Source organism: Hippocampus zosterae, chromosome 2 (assembly GCF_025434085.1).
Source record: "Hippocampus zosterae strain Florida chromosome 2, ASM2543408v3, whole genome shotgun sequence".
Lineage (NCBI taxonomy): Eukaryota > Metazoa > Chordata > Actinopteri > Syngnathiformes > Syngnathidae > Hippocampus > Hippocampus zosterae.
This window is the reverse complement of record NC_067452.1, coordinates 11,105,043-11,124,936: the sequence shown is the minus strand read 5'-3', so window position 1 is coordinate 11,124,936 and position 19,894 is coordinate 11,105,043. Positions and strand designations below refer to the sequence as shown.

Below are 19,894 nucleotides of genomic sequence, written 5' to 3'. Positions count from 1 at the left end.
TAAAAACATTCGACAATCGCACGTATAGTTTGTTTTCTTGAGAACAGAAAAGGTATTTTTTTGTAGTCAAGAGCTACGAGGCACCAAGGTGAAAAGGTGAAAGGAAGGAGGTGAAGAGGTGAAAAGGAGTCCTATCGAGCCTTAATGGCCTGTGGGACCCCAGAGGCAGCTGACGGGTATCGACTGGCCAAGCGGAACGCAGCTTCGTTGGTCGCCGAGGCAAAAACCTGAGCGTGGGAAGAGTTTGGTGAGGCCATGGAAGCCGACTTCCGGACGCCTTAGAGGAAATTCTGGTCCACCATCCGACGTCTCAGGAGGGGGAAGCAGTGCACCACTAACACTGTGTACAGTGGGGATGGGGCGCTGCTGACTTCGACTCGGGACGTTGTGAACCGGTGGGCAGAGTACTTCGAAGACCTCCTCAACTCCACCAACACGCCTTCCTTGGAGGAAGCAGAGCCTGGGGCTCTGAGGTGGGCTCTCCTATCTCTGTGGTTGAAGTCACCGATGTGGTTGAAAAGCTCCTCGATGGCAGGGCCCCAGGTGTGGATGAGATCCGCCCGGAGTTCCTCAAGGCTCTGGATGTTGTGGAGCTGTCCTGGTTTACACGCCTCTGCAACATCGCGTGGTCAACAGGGAGAGTGCCTCTGGATTGGCAGACCGGGGTGGTAGTCCCTCTTTTTAAAAAGGGGGACCGGAGGGTGTGTTCCAACTACAGAGGGATCACACTCCTCAGCCTCCCTGGTAAGGTCTATTCAGGGGTGCTGGAGAGGAGGGTCCGTCAGGAAGTCGAGCCTCAGATTGAGGAAGAGCAGTGTGGTTTTCGTCCCGGCCGTGGAACAGTGGACCAGCTCTACACCCTTAGCAGGGTCCTTGAGGGTATGTGGGAATTCGCAAAACCAGTCTACATGTGTTTTCTGGATTTGGAGAAGGCGTTTGACCGTGTCCCTCGGGGAGTTCTGTGGGGGGTGCTTCATGGGTATGGGGTACCGAACCCCCTGATACGGGCTGTTCGGTCACTATACCACCGATGTCAGAGTTTGGTTTGCATTGCCGGCAGTAAGTCGGAATCGTTTCCAGTGGGGGTAGGACTGCGCCAAGGCTGCCCTTTGTCGCCGATTCTGTTCATAACCTTTATGGACAGAATTTCTAGGCGCAGCCGAAGCGTTGAGGGGGTCCGTTTTGGGGGCCACAGTATTGCATCCCTGCTTTTTGCAGATTATGTGGTGCTGTTGGCTCCTTCAAGCGGGGCTCTCCAACTCTCACTGGAGCGTTTCGCAGCCGAGTGTGAAGCGGTTGGGATGAAAATCAGCACCTCCAAATCTGAAACCATGGTCCTCAGTCGGAAAAGGCTGGAGTGCCCCCTCCGGGTCGGGGAGGAGATCTTACCCCAAGTGGAGGAGTTCAAGTATCTTGGGGTCTTGTTCACGAGTGGGGGTATGAGGGAGCGGGAGATCGACAGGCGGCTCGGTGCAGCGTCTGCTGTGATGCGGACGTTGTATCGGTCTGTCGTGGTGAAGAAGGAGCTGAGCCAAAGGGGGAAGCTCTCAATTTACCGGTCGATCTACGTCCCAACCCTCACCTATGGTCACGAGCTATGGGTCGTGACCGAAAGAACGAGATCCCGGATACAAGGGGCTGAAATGAGTTTTCTCTGTCCGGGCTCTCCCTTAGAGATAAGGTGAGAAGCTCAGTCATCCGGGAGGGGCTCAGAGTCGAGCCGCTTCTCCTCCACATCGAGAGGAGCCAGATGAGTTGGCTTGGGCATCTGATTCGGATGCCTCCTGAGCGCCTCCCCGGTGAGGTGTTCCGCTCATGTCCCACCGGGAGGAGACGCAGCGGAAGACCCAGGACACGCTGGAGAGATTATGTCACCCAGCTTGCCTGGGAACGACTCGGGATCCCCCGGGGAGAGCTGGAAGAAGTAGCTAGGGAGAGGGAAGTCTGGGCTTCCCTGCTAAAGCTGTTGCCCCCGCGACCCGGCCCCGGATAAGCGGTAGATGATGGATGGATGGCTACGAGGAACGCAGAGTGATATGAAACTGAGTGCAGCTCTATTCCTGCCATATTGTGTTACAGTGCTGCAATAAAAAGAACATCTGTAATCCACCTGCGCGTCAGTGATATTTTGAAGCGACAGCAACGTGGAGCTGCAAACTGCCACACCCGTAGTGGCCCGTCACATATACACTGTACTTTTTTGAAAAAACGAACAAAATTTGAGGTTAGACCCTGAATCGGTTGCCAGCCAATCACAGGGCACACAGAGACGAACAACCATACATGCTCACACTCACACCTAGGGACAATTTAGAGTGTTCAATCAGCCTGCCACGCATGTTTTTGGAATGTGTGAGGAAATCGGAGCACCCGGAGAAAACCCACGCAGGCCCGGGGAGAACATGCAAACTCCACACAGGAAGGCCGGAGCTGGAACCGAACCCGGTACCTCTGCACTGTGAAGCCTATGTGCTAACCACTGGACTACCGGGCCGCCCTCCAAATAAAAGAGCAAAGGTAAAAAAGGGAAACAACAACAACCATAGAGAAACCAAACAACTGCCCAACTATAAGTTTAAATGATCAGTTCAACGTTTATCAACTTTGACTGGAGAGCTTGTTTTGGAGGACTGTTAAAGATGAGCATGGGAGAGATCATATTTAAACGGCAGCGGCCAATTGCAACAAAAAGCACACAAATTATCAAACGTTTCTCATCTCCCAATTGGGTCAAACACATAATAGTGTGTACCCGCCACGCTGTAGCAAATCAGACTCAAACAGGGCTCAGCCCATTCCACCAACTCAAGCAGCTTCCCTTCCACTGACCTCTTTGGAACCAACACTATGCTGTGCACAGGTAATGTGCATGAGTGCATAGAGCACGCTAAGCGGAGACGGTAGAGATGCCGTTCAATGCCAAGGGAACCCATAATGCCTCAACTAAAAACCTGGATATTGTTGTTAAAAGAAATATAGGAATAATAAGAAGTAATAGTTGTTCGAGTGTGTGTATGTGTGTGTGTGGGGGGTGGGGGGGGGGTGCACGCGCCTTAGATTACTTTATTCTTTGTAGAGCAATTTGCTAATCAAGGGCTTCATTTGAGGAGCAACTTAGAATGTGTAAAATGCTCTTGCCTCAGAGAGATCACACTTGCGCATGTCTACCACTAATTAGTGTGTTTCCCTTTTTACGCAATGAACATATTTAATTTTTTATGTGAATCAAAGCAAGCTGTATTTTTTTTTGTCTCGAAACTTTTTCAATTTCAAATAATTCTACATTTCAACTTAAACTTATCCTCTCTTGTATAAAACACCTAAAAAGGCAACAAATGAACATAAAAAAGCTTTAAAAGCTCTTGTGCAACTTCACTTGTGCAGCTTGCATTCGAGCATGCAACATAATCCAGTCGTTTCATGGCTGTGCGCTCATGAGCAAAGAGCAGCAACCTAGTAATAAGACAAAATATTCAGGAGTAAAAGTTTTGAAAGACCCTCAAATGAAGAACCCTTGAGAGGAACCAGTTGAAATGCCGAATTATATTAAATGTTGATTCATTGGTTCTCATCAATGTTCAGTTGAAGTGCTCATTCCGCTGTTACATAAAAGTAGCATCCCCTTCCTATTTCGTCATCCTTGTGCCTCCCGCTCTATATACAAGACCACCCACTCTTCATCCAAATGTTAGGTGAGTGTAAGAGTTGGCGTAACTTTGTACGAGTCTTGACTTTTTTTGGTGGCATCTGAGTGAATTTCCACTTCTGTGATAAGTCTCCAAAGAACATGTGTTGATGGAGAAAGCCCGCAGCGTATCATTCAAAACAGAAAAAAAACCCGACACAATAACTCATATCTGCTGTGCATGATGCTCGCCCCATCCCTTCATATGTGCAGCCCAGCCCCGTGTTTTGCCCCTGGAGCGCTTGGACAATGCAGCCCAGATGAGCCCGGCTTCACTTGATGTCCTGATGCACGTTGCTCACAGGAAATTGGGGACTAAAAGACAGTTCTTCAACCGAGGTTCATATTTATTCTGTATACGCTCAGTCTGCAACTGTGACTGTTTCCAATTTTAGAGGAAAAAGCAGATTCTTTTACACTTCGGGGATGAGGAGTCTGAAATCATTTGTGGAAAATAAACACGGTCGGCATTTTTCTCCTCTGAATTCTGGGAAAGTCATAAATGTCGCCTTCACCTCATGGTGTTTTAAAAGCTATGAAATAACATGGTGAAAATGACTTTCATGTCCTTTTTCCGGCTGGCAAAGTGTTTTACTCTCTGGCTATCAAGATTATTGAACGGAGCGGCACCAACGCATTTAATGTAAGCAATAAATACTTAGTGGGGTTATTTGGTGGCTCAAGCATTCAAGTGAGTTCAAGACAGCCTGAAGAAAGATTTGTGCAGGACATTTTCTCTGTTGACGTGACTGAAGTTGGCAAGAACTGAAATTCCATCACAGGATGATTTACCACTGATGCTCTTCACCGTGACATGTTGCCATAGAATCCTCCAAGTGGAAACTCAAAAGGGAGCCTCATTTCGTACACGTTTTCTTAACTCTGCCTACTTTTTCTGCATTAAATGGGAAATATTTGGTCTCATTTTGAGCTCTTTTGCAACTACTACTTTGATTTGCGGGCTGTTCATATCCTGCAAACTGATCTCAACGTGGCTGTGTCAGAGGATTCCCTCTGCAATAAACTCTACTCTTGATTATTTTTTTGCTCAGCAACCTTTCGGGTTGGTTTTGATTGGGAATCGAAAATGAGACGTTAGACCGGAGGGCGTGTTTATTTGTACATCCAAAGAGATCAGTTCAAATGAAGTGTTTTTGCACGAGGACTGGTCATAATTGCCCGGGTGGTGTTGGCTTTGTACGGACTGATGCGCGCCCACAGCCTTCTCAGTTTACCGAGGCTCGGGAAACGGCACCAGCCATTGATGCTGCGGAACCCTTAGTGTGTATGTAGACTTATGGCTGTTATATCGGTCCACGTTTGAACATTTGGGAAAGTGGTGACACCAGCGACCACGACTGTTAACAGACTGCGGAATCAGCTCGGACTGGGAGTCGAGTTGCTTCATGGTGTTGACCTACAATTAAATTCTTTCTTAATGGTGGAGTGATCCAAAAACAAGCGCTGGCGTATGAGGCACCAGGGAGAAAAATGTCCGGTAATCGAGGCATTTGCAGTATCTGGCATGCTTTTAGTAGCGTGACCTGCACTTCGGTTGGCCATGTGAAGCACCAACGACCTCCCAGTGTGTGTGGGAAAAACGTACGATGTCATTTTCACAAATAAGGACGTACACATACCTCCACAGGCAGCGCACAAATGATTGGCCTGTTTCCTTTGTATGCAGCAGGAAAGAAAACAAACACAAGCACACAAGGCTGCTATTGTGCTTTACGTTAACCACAGATAAGGACAACTTGGCGAGAAAATATTTGATTGATTTATGCTCTTTTGTGTGTGTGATAAATTCCACTGAAATGACGTCGGACACTTGTCTTAACACTATTTTGAAAGGGAAGGGTTGGGGGAGGGGGGCTTAAGGTTCAGTCTGGCGTGAACATCCCGAGAAATTGATGCAATTGCCAAGTCTTTCTCCACCCTGCACATCAAGCCATGTGAAAAACCCTTAAACCCGCTGACCCCGAGCAGGCCAAATTCTGAGGAACCCCCTTTCAAGTCTATCCAAATAACAATAATCCTTCATCATGTGTGTTGTTTTTGCGGTGCTGGAAAAGTTCCAGGGAAAATGAAGTAAAGGTGTCGACCACTTCTTTCACACATGGAGGCATTTATATCAGTTCACACACGACTCTCTGCGCCGTCACGAGACACGGCTCTCTGCAGCATGTAGCACAGATCCGGCATTGAGGACTTATCGTTTTCCATCTATAGACAATTATACTGAAAAGAATATCAACGATGGAACCTTGGTTGTTGTATGCCCCAGCTTTCATTAGAATGAGTTTTTGATTTCAGTCAGTCTTCTTTCTTGAAAGAGAAATGACGCTCACAAACTAAAATGGACAAATCCCGAAACCGCCTCGCGATTGTTCACAGCCGAACGCGATTTCGCATCGATTTCATCCAATTGCAAACGTCCGAGTCAAGTACACATGGCCGACAGTTAGTACAATGAGCACATTTTCCAAATAAATATTTTTTGTTGATCTTAACTCAGTTGACTCTCAGTCCACACTGTAATAACCTGTCAGAACCTCTCTGCCCTCTTTGCTGTTTTCTCTGAGCTATCCAGAATCGTCTGTGCCGCTAAAAGTCATGTTCAAAGTAGATACGTTCATTTCATTCGTCATTTAAATTTATTTCACTTTTTTTGGGGGGGGGGGGGAGTTAAATTGTGCTTATTCTCTATAAAATGAAATTGTTATTAATATTTTTACGTGTCTGGAACACAACATTATTCCCAAAAGGAAATATTGCATTTTTTTGGGAGGGGGGACATTTTGTTTTTTGTCTTTAGCTAGCTGAAAATACGCTTTGTGGTTTGTTTTGTCTTCAGAATTGTTGCCTGACATGGAAAAAAGATTACCGGCTGATTGTTTCGACCTCTGCATCTCCGTAAATGTGTGACTCGAAGAGGCACTTCTGTGGTTTCCCCCGCCGTGAAGTTGCGGTCTGTCGCCCGTAGCTCTTCATCTCACAGCTCCGTGCCGTTGCTCTCTCTTCTCCTGTTGCTCCCTGCAACGTTTCAAACCGATTGGCTGTCCAAAGCTTTGTGCATGCTGAATGAACAATGACACTCAGGGACTTGACACGTCATCGCAGTGGCCGGCAAGTCTTATTTCGCTTGAATGTGCTGCTGCAGCAGTTCAACGTTTCCGTACATGTTTCATGAAGCAACAACATACCAGAAATGTGACAGGAGTCACTGATAACACCGTTCATGCAGGAGGTTGTCGGCAGCTGGCATCTCGGCATTTACATCAGTTTGAATCACTCGTAGGCATGGTTGGCTCTGACAAACAATCACAGGAGGAAAACTGAGGGCCAGCTCCATTAGCCTTGAAATCCAGACTCATTGGTGCACGAGCAATTGTGTTTGGTCGCAGCCTCAAAAAGCGCGTTTCTGACACGGGGCAAACCTGAGCGAACAGACTTTGCCGCACAGCAGTGATGTTGCGCACAAAGGATAAGACACAGCAAATAAACAAATGTGAGTGGACGCCTCGTTTTGAACTGGGGCCCAGTTGTGGTTGCGGGCATTCTTTCCAGGCCTACCTCGTAATTGCCACGGTTGGACCTGTGAGGAGACATTCGAAATTTTACTGGTTGAAGAAACTGTCCCATTGTTAAGAGTTGAAGTAAAATTGGCTTGTACTACTGATTCTGAAGGCCGTGGGCAGATTAGCTTTATAGGGCGACACATTGATGCTGAAATCTGACTGGACGGATCGCCTAACTTTCACATCCAGGTTTCGGAAGCATTACAACTACAAGAAACACAAAAGAATGTTAGGAATAAGTGAAGATAATTTCATGAAAGAAATGTGGGAATTCAGTTTCTGATAACACAATACAGTCGCAGTCTTAGAATGCATTTGGAGCACGTGCTCTCACACACACGTGCACATGTTTTCCTTTGCCTGGAAGTGAGTGCGTTTGCACATATGCCTGCGGTTGTACTTGCATATGCATGCCCATCGCGGTGATGGGCAAACCTGCAGGATGATGTCAGTGCCAGAGAACGTTGCGCCTCTTGCCAGTAAACCTGCCTTGAATTGATTGGCAACTGGAAACACATTTGCGGAGGAAACAAGGCCTCACTGTAAGTTCATCTCAGCACACTGTGCATTCTCTGCACGCTGCTGCCTAACAGATTTGTGGCATTAACAATCAAACACCACGTGAGTAATTCAACCAAGTGTTTGTCTGCATTCCATTGTGCAGATGCCCAGAAGTCATAGGGGTGCATTTTGGTGCCGCTTCAAATCTCAACACCAGGTTCGGAAGTTGAAAAAGTAGTAATATGGCCTATTTTTTTTGTGGGGAGGGGGGTAGGCTTTGAATTGACGCTGCTAATTTAAGATACGAGCACTGCATGGTGGCAGTGAGCTCAATTCAACCTCACTTCACAATAATAACAGTTTGTTAATATTGAACAATTTATCGCAAAAGACATGATGGAATTAATGCCCCTCCAACTTGACGTTTACTGAAAAACTAAACAAAAACTGAATTACACCTTGTGTGTTTGAAACAACCACATACTGTAGTTTTGCCTGAGAAAATTTCTTAAATACAAAGATTAGTGCTAACAAACAATTAAAAACAGCACCTGAACTTGAGTTCTGTGAGAGCACGTGCTCCAAATGCATTCTAAGACTGCGACTGTATTGTGTTATCAGAAACTGAATTCCCACATTTCTTTCATGAAATTATCTTCACTTATTCCTAACACGTTACTTCCGGAGTGAACGCTGGCGAATTTTGGACGCCGCTACTCCCCGTGATTTTTTGATTTTTAAGTCCATTTTTATGTCAATTTTTTTATCTTTTATAGCCGACATATTTTATGTCGACCTGCTTTTATGGTCACCGAGTGTACAATGATCAATCCACACTCGATCGGCCGAACTGTCATTACCTGTCATCGAGTATTGAGTTGTCGTTGAGTTGCGGCTAGCGGCTAGCTTACCCACTAACTGTTGCTGCTTCCCGACTTCATTACTCCGGTCCGGCTATGTCGATCAGCTGTGAGTGGCTTGCTTTCTGCTGGTTCGCTCTGTGTGTTTTCCACCACTCATTGGAAGCGCTTCACCAATATGCAGCCACTGAGCTCAAACTCAACTTTAATCCACACGGTCCACCACCGCCTGCTCTGCTCCAACACCCGGACATCCTTTACGTGCCCCGGCGAAGGTGCACTCACCGGGGCTCACGCCGAAACTATCAATACGACAACTCCAGCTCCATCAGGTCGTTCTGGTCCACCGCTCGCCGCCCACGGAAGAACACCGGACGCCGTGCGGATGCCTCTGTGTTGACACGCGTCTCGCGGTCGCTCGCAGCTGCACTGCTGTCAACGTTGGCCTACTGGACATCCGCTCCCTTACGAGCAAGGGCCAGTTCGTCCACGACCTCCTGACAGACCGTGAGTTTGACATTCTGTGTCTGACTGAGACCTGGCAGCAGCTAAATGATTATGGTACTCTTAATGAAGCTACTCCACCGGGCTTTGTTTATCACGCTGTGCCGCGCACGACTGGGAGGGGAGGCGGCCTCGCGATGATTCTGCGCGAGGATTGGAAATTTGCACCTGTAAATGTGCCTGCTTTTTTATCTTTTGAAGCGACAGTTATACAGCTCTCTGGATCAACTCCCACACTGATTGCCACTATTTACCGTCCACCAAAACCAAACAAGAATTTTATCACTGACATTACTACACTCCTCACTCATCTGTATACACTATCACCAAATGTGATTCTCTTAGGAGATTTTAATATACACATGGACAATATCAATAACTCACTCACCAAAGACTTTACCTCCTGTCTGGACAGTTTTGGTTTTCAACAGTATGTCAACTTTCCCACACACAGTAAAGGACATATTCTGGACTTGATCTGCTGTATTGGATTATCACCAACAAACTGTAAAACCGATCTCCTCCCATACACAGATCATCTATTGCTTTCATTCAATGTTAACCTGTCATTTTTCAAATCCAACCCACAACGCATTATACATTTCCGTAAAATCAATGACATTAACCCGGACAATTTAGAATCACTTATCAACAACCTCCCCAGTACTGATTGTCTTTCTACAACAGATGAGTTTTTGACACACTACAATACAAATCTCCATAGCGTTCTCAATATCCTGGCCCCACTCAAAACCCGAACTGTCTCCTTCAACCAAACAGCACCCTGGTTTACCCCTACCCTCAGACAACTTAAATCAAAAGGCCGTCAACTTGAAAGATTATATAGAAAAACTGGACTCGCCATTCATAAAGAAATGTACACTACCCACTTTCTCCATTACAAGGACTCAATATCCAAAGCCAAATCAACCTTCTACTCTGGATTAATCAGTTCCAATGAAGGCAACCCCAGATCACTCTTTTCACTCATTTCTAAACTCACTAAACCTGCTGACACTCTTCCCTCACATCTCTATTCCACTGATTTTTGTAATACTCTGGCCTCATTTTTTACATCCAAAATCCAACTTATCCACCAGCAACTCACCCCTTCAGCTGCTCCGAACCCTCCTTCTCCATTCTCCCCGGTTCCTACCCACCTATTCTCTGCATTTACATCCCCATCTGTCGACCAAGTCTCCATCTTAATCCAGAAGTCCAAATCCTCTACTTGTCAACTTGACCCTCTCCCTACTGTTTTAGTCAAAGCTTCTATCCCGGCCCTCTCCCCTCTCATCACTAACATTATTCAAACTTCCCTCTCTACTGGCATTGTACCATCTCATCTCAAAACTGCTGCTGTCACTCCCATACTGAAGAAACCTGGCTCTGATCCCTGCGACTTGAACAACTTTCTTCCCATATCAAACCTTCCGTTCATCTCCAAACTTCTAGAGAAAACAGTAGCTGCTCAACTTCACACCCATCTTTCCTCCAATAAGCTCTACGAACAATTTCAATCTGGCTTCCGTCCCCTCCATAGTACCGAAACTGCCCTCCTCAAAATATGCAATGACCTTCTTCTCTCTGCTGACTCCGGTTCACTCGCCATCCTCCTCCTGCTTGACCTCAGTGCAGCCTTTGACACCATCTCTCACTCCATCTTCCTCGACAGACTCTCCTCCATTGGCATCACCAGCATCCCTCTCTCCTGGTTCCGCTCCTATCATTCTGACCGCACCCAGTTTATCCAGCTCAAACGTTTTAGATCTCACCCCTTTCCCCTCACTTCAGGTGTTCCTCAGGGTTCTGTCCTTGGCCCATTGCTATTTCTAATCTATCTTCTTCCCCTTGGTAATATCTTCAGGAAACATCACATTCATTTTCATTGCTACGCGGATGACACCCAGCTCTACATCTCTACCAAACCTAATACCATACTTCCACCATCCTCCCTAACCAACTGCCTGCAGGAATTAAAATCTTGGTTCACCTCAAATTTCCTCAAACTGAATAGCAATAAAACTGAATTCCTCCTTATTGGCACTAAATCCAATCTAAACAAAATAAACAACTTCTCCATTCCCTTCGAAAGCTCTTCCATCTCCCCCTACCCTCAGGTCAAGAGTCTGGGTGTCATCCTTGATAGCACCCTCTCCTTCACCTCACATATCAACCACATCACTCGTTCTGCATATTATCATCTTCGAAACATCCACTGGCTCCGCTCTTCTCTCACTCCTCAGTCCACTGCTATACTTGTACACACCCTCGTCACCTCGTGACTCGATTACTGTAATTCCCTTCTGTTTGGTCTCCCTCAAAAAACCCTCCATAAGCTTCAGCTGGTCCAAAATTCAGCCGCCCGCATTATCACACTCACGCCATACATAAACCATATTACACCTGTCCTTCAACATCTCCACTGGCTCCCCATTTTACACTGCATTCAATATAAAATCCTGCTCCTCACATTCAAATCCATTCATGACCTAGCCCCTCCATACCTATCTGACCTCATCCATATTCCTACGCCTGTCCGCTCTCTTCGTTCCTCCTCCTCTGTCCTCCTCTCTGTCCCCCCTGCTCGCCTCGTCACCATGGGAAATAGAGCCTTCAGTCGCTCTGCTCCCCAGCTATGGAACTCACTCCCCGCTGACCTCATTAACACATTTCAAATCCCGCCTCAAAACACATCTGTTTCGACAAGCCTATTCACTCAGACCATAAAGCCATTATTTTATTTATTTATTTTTGTTGTATTTTTTCTTATCTTATTTGATGTAGTTTTTAACATTGTACTCGTGATTTTAACTGCTTGTTGTAAGGTGTCCTTGAGTTTCTAGAAAGGCGCCCACAAATAAAATGTATTATTATTATTATTATTAGTTCAAAGAATTTTGAAAAACCGGACAATGGATTGCGGAAAAAGTTTTTTGTTGTTGTTGATTGATTGTTCTGTCTGTTATGATACATGATTGGCGAAGATAAATATATATCTGTATTTTTTTTAATCAAAGATAATAGGGGTGGAACAAAAAACTATTTGTATCGGAATTGGGGGAAAAAAAACTCTCTCCCTCCCTCTCTCTCTCTCTCTCTCTCTCTCTCTCTCTCTCTCTCTCTCTCTCTCTCTCTCTCTCTCTCTCTCTCTCTCTCTCTCTCTCTCTCTCTCTCTCTCTCTCTCTCTCTCTCTCTCTCTCTCTCTCTCTCTCTCTCTCTCTCTCTCTCTCTCTCTCTCTCTCTCTCTCTCTCTCTCTCTCTCTCTCTCTCTCTCTCTCTATATATATATATATATATATATATATAAAAATCCTCGCCTCACCCCTTGGGTGGTGTCCGTCCCTCATTCAGCTCGGGTCCTCTATCAGAGGCCAGGAAGCTTCAGGGTTCTGCGCAGTATCCTTGCTGCTCCCGGCATCGGTTTGGCATATGGGAGACGGTGGTTCGAATCCCGCTTGGGGCAAAAATGAGCACATAACACCATCCAGTGTGGGTCCTTGGGCAAGATCCTTCACGCTAATGCCTACCTCATACAATGATGAGAGACAATAAAACGAATGACATGCCGGCTCAGACGTCGCCCGGCCAAACAAGGTCTGCGTCAGGTGCTGGGGAACCAGAGCACCTTGATGAAAAATGGGCTACTGGAACAAAGCGGAGATGGGCGAGAGGCGATAACATGGCTCTGTTGGAATGCTACTACTCAAGCAACCCTAGTCAGAGGGGTTACATGCAGAGAATGTGGGCTAAATGGTTACTTCGAAACCCACAGTCACGGTTGACCACGAAACAACTAGTAGCTCAGTGTTCCAACATTCACAAACGGCAACTGCTGTCACAACTTGAGATTGATGAGGTACAACGCAGGTTCCATGGCGAAGGGCCCCAGGCTGCCAGATCAGAGGAGGAGGTCATACAAGAGATTGGGAGGCCAGCCCCAATGAATGCAGATGATGAGATTGGGTGGCCAGCCCCAATGAATGAAATGCTGAGCGAGGCAGCAACTGACCTGAAAGCTAAGATCATGGCGAGAATGAAAGCTGGGCAACCTAGAAACCGATTACAACGGCTATGTGAAGTACCATCTGAAAGTCTCATAGAAAGTGTGAATGCAGCACTGAGGGCGATCCCTACCGTAACGATCACAGAAACCAATGAACTGATATACGCTTCAGCATCAGTGATCCTGGAGACTCTGGGCTATAAGAGCAACCATGGAAGCCATGAGATACGTTACCCACCATGGAAAAGACGGTTGGAGGCTAAGATCAAGGCGGCCCGGAAAGATGTGAGTCAATTGACGGAGGCCCAGAGAGGTGTGATGAAAAGGCCGATACCCGAGAGGTACATCCAGATGACCATACCTGAAGCACTCGAAACTGCCAAACAAAGGCTCCAAGCCTTGTCCAGTCGCCTAAAGCGGTACACGAAAGAGAATGAGGCCAGACGAATAAACAGGCTGTTCGCAACACAACCTGCGAAAGTGTACGCTCAGTGGCAGGGTCCTAACAACAGAGCTGACCCACCAAGACTGGAAACTGAAAGGTACTGGAAAGGCATATGGGAGAAGGAGGTTGCACATAACAGCAGTGCACAATGGCTGGTGACCCTGAGAGAGGAGCACAGCAACCTCCCTGAACAGAACCCAGTTACCATAACAGTGGCAGACATACAGGAAAGAGTCTCAGATATGAAGAACTGGACAGCACCAGGCCCGGACATGGTCCACACCTACTGGCTAAATAAACTCACAGCACTCCATGAGCGCCTAGCAGTACAAATGAACCAGCTGCTGAGGGATGGGACTCACCCAGAATGGCTAACCGAAGGGCGAACGATCCTGATCATGAAGGATCCCTCGAAGGGTGCAGCCCCATCCAACTATCGGCCAATAACCTGTCTCTCCACAACATGGAAGCTCATGTCAGGCATCATTGCGGCTAAGATAAGTGGACACATGGATCAATACATGAGCGAAGCACAGAAGGGCATTGGTAGAGATACGAGAGGACCCAAACATCAACTCCTGGTTGACAGAACAGTCGCACAAGACTGCAGGTCCCGACGTACCAACCTGTGCACAGCTTGGATTGATTACAAGAGAGCCTATGACTCGATGCCACATACATGGATCACTGAATGCTTGGAGTTGTATAAGGTGAACAGGACCCTAAGAGCCTTCGTTGCGAACTCGATGAGGATGTGGAAAACCACACTTGAAGCCAATGGCAAGCCACTTACCCAAGTGTCCATCAAATGTGGCATATACCAAGGCGATGCACTCTCCCCACTGCTGTTCTGCATAGGACTGAACCCCCTAAGCCAAGTAATCACCAAGACAGGCTATGGATACCGCCTCAGAAATGGAGCTACAATCAGTCACCTCCTCTACATGGATGACATAAAGCTGTATGCTAAGAGCGAAAGGGACATAGATTCCCTGATCCACACAACCAGGATCTACAGCAGCGACATCGGGATGTCATTCGGGCTTGAGAAATGTAGTCGGATGGTGACTCAGAGAGGAAAGGTAGTCCGCACTGAAGGGGTCTCACTCCCTGAAGGAACAATAGCAGACATTGAGGACAGCTACAAGTACCTTGGTATACCACAAGCCAATGGCAACCTCGAACTGGCAACAAGGAAAGCGGCTAAGGCCAAATACCTCCAGCGAGTGAGGCAAGTCCTAAGAAGCCAGCTCAATGGCAAGAATAAGACCCGGGCAATAAACAGCTATGCCCTGCCAGTGATCAGATACCCTGCAGGAATAATAAAGTGGCCAAAGGAAGAGATTCAGACCACGGACGTTAAGACCCGAAAACTCCTAACCATGCATGGAGGGTTCCATCCCAAATCCAGCACCCTGAGACTGTACGCAAGCCGAAAGGAAGGAGGCCGGGGACTAGTGAGTGTGAGAGCCACTGTCCAGGATGAAACAGCCAAGCTCCATGAATACATCAAGGAGAAGGCTCCAACGAATGACGTACTCAGAGAATGTGCCAGACAATGGGGAACAGAAGATGAGGCGCTGGAAGAGGGACCATCATGGGAGGACAAGCCCCTACACGGGATGTACCACCGGACCATAACTGAAGTGGCTGATGTCAAGAAGTCCTATCAGTGGCTAGAGAGGGCTGGCCTGAAGGACAGCACAGAGGCACTCATCCTGGCTGCTCAGGAACAGGCCTTGAGCACCAGAGCCATCGAGGCCCAGATATACCACACCAGACAAGACCCAAGGTGTAGGTTGTGCAAAGAGGCACCTGAGACGATCCAACACATAACTGCAGGGTGTAAGATGCTGGCAGGGAAAGCCTACATGGAACGCCATAACCAGGTGGCTGGCATAGTCTACCGAAACATCTGTGCGGAGTATGGACTGGAAACCCCAAGGTCAAAATGGGAAACACCTCCGAAGGTGGTGGAGAATGACAGAGCGAAGATCCTGTGGGACTTCCAGATCCAGACTGACAAGATGGTAATGGCGAACCAACCAGATATCGTGATCATAGATAAAGGGCAGAGGAAAGCCGTTGTAGTGGATGTCGCGGTCCCAAGTGATGGAAACATCAGGAAGAAGGAACATGAGAAACTCGAGAAATACCAAGGGCTCAGAGAGGAGCTGGAGAGAGCCTGGAAGGTAAAGGTGACAGTCGTGCCTGTGGTGGTCGGAGCACTCGGGGCAGTGACCCCCAAACTAGATGAGTGGTTGCAACAGATCCCGGGAACAACATCGGACATCTCAGTCCAGAAATGTGCAGTGCTGGGAACAGCAAGGATACTGCGCAGAACCCTCAAGCTTCCTGGCCTCTGGTAGAGGATCCGAGCTGAATGAGGGACGGACACCACCCGAGGGGTGAGATGAGGATTTTTTTTTTTTTAATATATGTATATATATATATATATATATATATATATATATATATATATATATATATATATATATATTTTTAATTGCTGTAGGTGCATTAAATCATTCCAATCTAAAATATACCCAGATATATGTTGAATCATCTTTGATTGGATGAATATATCTTCGAAGGAAATGGTACATATACAGAACCGACAGGTCCATTTAAACGTGTGTAAATTGACAACAAACAAGTCATTGCATTATACCCCTCTCCAACTGAGCCGTGCCATATTGGAATGAATCGTAATCTCACTGAGTCGATCCCAATAGAATCTGTCCACTTACAATCAAACCATCCTTGAATCATTTCACACCCACTCATCAAAAAACACATCAAGTTGTCATTTGTGGAGAGATGCAATATATCAAGCCATCTATGTATATACTGAATACATACTTTGTTTTTATTCACTCCAAATAATTGACAGATACTTTCCTGCGGCACACCTAATCTTTGTTTGTGTCTGCATGACTATTTTACTGTGCGCTGGTGGCCAAGATGGGCACACCAGAAGGAATAGCACAATGAATTGGATTGCAACATTAAGTCATGACGCACCGTTCAATTCGTTACATTCTATTCCATTGTGTTATAATGCTTTCATGAAGAACCTCAGAGAGTGCTATTTTTCCTAATTTAAAAAACACAAACACAAAAAGTGTTTTTTGGGGGGGGGGGGGGGCGTGGAAGCTCCGGAGCAGATTCATGGGATTAATTGTATTTGTATTCCTTTTATTGCGGTAGGATGGTTTTAGATATGAGTGTCTTGAGTTAGAAGCGTGGTCACGGAACGAAGGAAACTCATATTTCAAGGCACCACTGTACAGTATTAAAATAGAAAAGTAAAAGTGTAGTTTGTGTGTGTGCTGAGGTTGCTGTTGCTGGTGGTTTTGCTGAGATGTAAAGCAGATGTGGAGTAGATGCAGAATATTGTAGCCACTTGAGGAGAGCGATGCCTGTGTGTGCACGCTGAGCGCCAGCATTGATTACAGCGCCAATGTAATTTCGTGTTGCACCAACCACATTTGGCAAAGCGTGAATAAGTAGGAATGAGCTCATGCTTCATAGGATCTCTAAATCATATAGCCCGAATAAAACGGCTGCTGTTCGAGGATTCAGAGTTTGGAGGAAAGTCTTAGTTAGATCAACTCTCTTAATACATGCTGACTGTTTAACGTTTTAAACCTGCGTGTATTGGATTTCCGTTGATATACAGATTAACCTGCAGGAATGATGATGAGGTTAGTTCAGTACCATGTGAGAGACATGGCCACCATTGTTACAGGTCTAAAATTCAAATGTGATTCAATGACAAGACAGCCTGCCCCTTAATGAGTCGATGATTCGTTTTTATTTTTTGCACGACTTCTGTATTTGCAACTTTAACTAACCTGTAAATTGTGCCTTGAATAGCGTATGCAGTGTTCCAGTGTGTGTGTGTGTGTGTGTGTGTGTGTGTGTGTGTGTGTGTGTGTGTGTGTGTGTGTGTGTGTGTGTGTGTGTGCGTGTGCGCGCACGCGCGCGTGTTCGCCCATTTGCATGGTTGTGTATATTTTAATTTATTACATTCATTCATTATTCAGGCCGCTTATCCTCTCAAGGGTCCGGGGCATGTTGGAGCCTATTCCAGCTGTCTTTGGTTGCTAGCCAATCGCAGGGCACACATAGACAAACATCCATTCACAAGCACAATCACACTTTGGGACAATTTAGCATACATGTTTTGGGGAATGTGGGAGGATACCGGAGCACCTGGGGAAAACCCACACAGGCAAGCCGAAGCCCAGAACCGCACCCTGGACCTCTGTACGGTGAGGCGGACATGATCACTAGTCGACCACTTTGCCACCCTAATTTAATTTAATTAGTTTAATGAATGAATGAAGTATTTATCTGTTGACAGTATCTGTCGAGTTAAAACCAAACGTTATGTTGTCAAGTTTGCCATTCTATTCGAAATTAGGCCCAGTTTAACTTTAAATTTCTATCATCCATCCAACAAACTGGCTACCTAGCAAAAGAGCTATCTATCTATCTGCATATACTATGTCCATATTCGTAGACTACTTTCTCCAAAGGCCACATGACATAAAGCCCCGACCGCACGTCCGTGTCCAAATTCACATGACCTTCGAACCTTGGTTTCCATGGATACGGGCCCTGAGCGAAGTCTGCCTTGGAGCAAACTTTCAAAGCTTACATTGTTCTGCTCTTCTTTTACGCTGCTCCACGCTGCTCTTCTTTTACGCTGCGCCACATTTCTTCTAACAGCAGATCACATTGGCACCATCTTGCAGTGGTACAGAAGAGGGTCAAGTGAGAGTTACATGGTCTGTCCAAATTTTCCAGTTTACGCGAGCCACGAAGGCTACATGGGGAAGATCCTTTGACGGATCCAGCCTGTTGTTGACATCTGGGCTCTGGCTGGGTTATTCAAGAACTTGCACAGTTCAAAATATGACTCTGTCTCAACGTTATTTCTGATTGAAATTGTTATTTGTTATTGAAAGTTTTTTTCAATGATAAATCAACAAAGTGCTTTGTGTAAAGCCTCAAGAACAGTGGCAGTGTTGATTCCATCTCATTTAATTGAATTGTTGTACTTTAATCATTGTTTCAATGTAAACGTGTTGCACATAAAAAGCATATTTTAATCAAAGTTTAAAAAGCAGTTCCAGCGCACCTGCGACGCTCGTGAGGATAAGCGGATGAGATAATAGATGGATGGATATTTCGTTTTTCCACGTACAGTCATACCTCGGTTTTTGACCATAATCCGTTCCAGAAGACCTTCTCTTTGTTGTCCAGTAACCTGCGTGCGCCCGTGTTTGAAGAGCAGTAGACACAGTAAATAAACACTGGCACATACCTGATAACAACATGGAGATATCCTGGAGAACATGTGCGGACCAAGACAGATGAAGTGGTCATTAGCGTGTATGTGTGTGCGTGTGTGTGTGTTTGTGTGTACGCGTGTGTGCGTGTGCGCGCACACTCTTGAATGCCGTTCCATTCCCACACCTACATCTTTATGAGTTCATATCCTCCTGGTCCCATTGTGAAAACGAGTAGCTGTTTCCATGACAGGAAGAAACTTTTGACCTTTGTGAGAATCCCATGGTTCAATCTGATTTTATTTCTCCCTGTGAAAATGGCTCAGCCCAAAGCTGTTCTTGTTTTTGTGACAGCCTGGAGTAACAGCCTTCCATTACATTTCCATATCTCTCACCTCCAATGATGTCTTGTGATACCTGATTAGTGTGCCAATTGTAGAGTCGGCGATGTTGGTATTGTCGAAATGCCTGACGTTGCTGCCAATTCCATTGTAACAAGTCAATTTGATAGTCGAATTGTCAGACGGTTGCACCATCTTGGAATTAACACACCCGACAAGTTACTGTACACAGAGGACCCCTATGTTAAAAATGAGGATGTTTTGCAGTTCAGTTCCAACAACAGCATGATGTGGAAGAATCCCACAGATGACTCTGTGAACAATGAAGGGTCACGGAAGGGTTAGGTCAATACTTTGTGTCATTTGCACACAGTTTAAAGAGAAATGACACACTTTGGCTGCAGTGAGCCATTTGTTTCACGTGATGGCTGCATTTTAGGAATCTGAAAGTGCTTGTGTATATATATATATATATATATATATATATATATATATATATATATATATATATATATATTCCAAAAACATGCGTGGCAGGCTGATTGAACACTCTAAATTGTCCCTAAGTGTGAGTGTGAGTGCGAATGGTTGTTCGTTTCTGTGTGCCCTGCGATTGGCTGGCAACCGATTCAGGGTGTCCCCCGCCTGCTGCCCGAAGACAGCTGGGATAG

The 19,894-nt window shown here is 46.1% G+C and overlaps 1 protein-coding gene across 2 annotated transcripts in view; it reads left to right on the top strand.

The window, feature by feature from the left end:
• The window catches only part of LOC127594619 (EMILIN-3), a 45,967-nt gene that overhangs the window by 2,617 nt on the left and 23,456 nt on the right, over positions 1-19,894 (top strand). The window contains exon 1 of one of the 2 annotated variants that reach the window (XM_052056495.1): positions 18,226-18,378. The exons of the other annotated variant lie outside the window; for it this stretch is intronic. The gene's annotated coding sequence lies outside the window, so the exon portion shown is untranslated. Of the gene's footprint in view, positions 1-18,225; positions 18,379-19,894 lie in introns of those variants that run through there. 2 annotated transcript variants of the gene reach the window in all.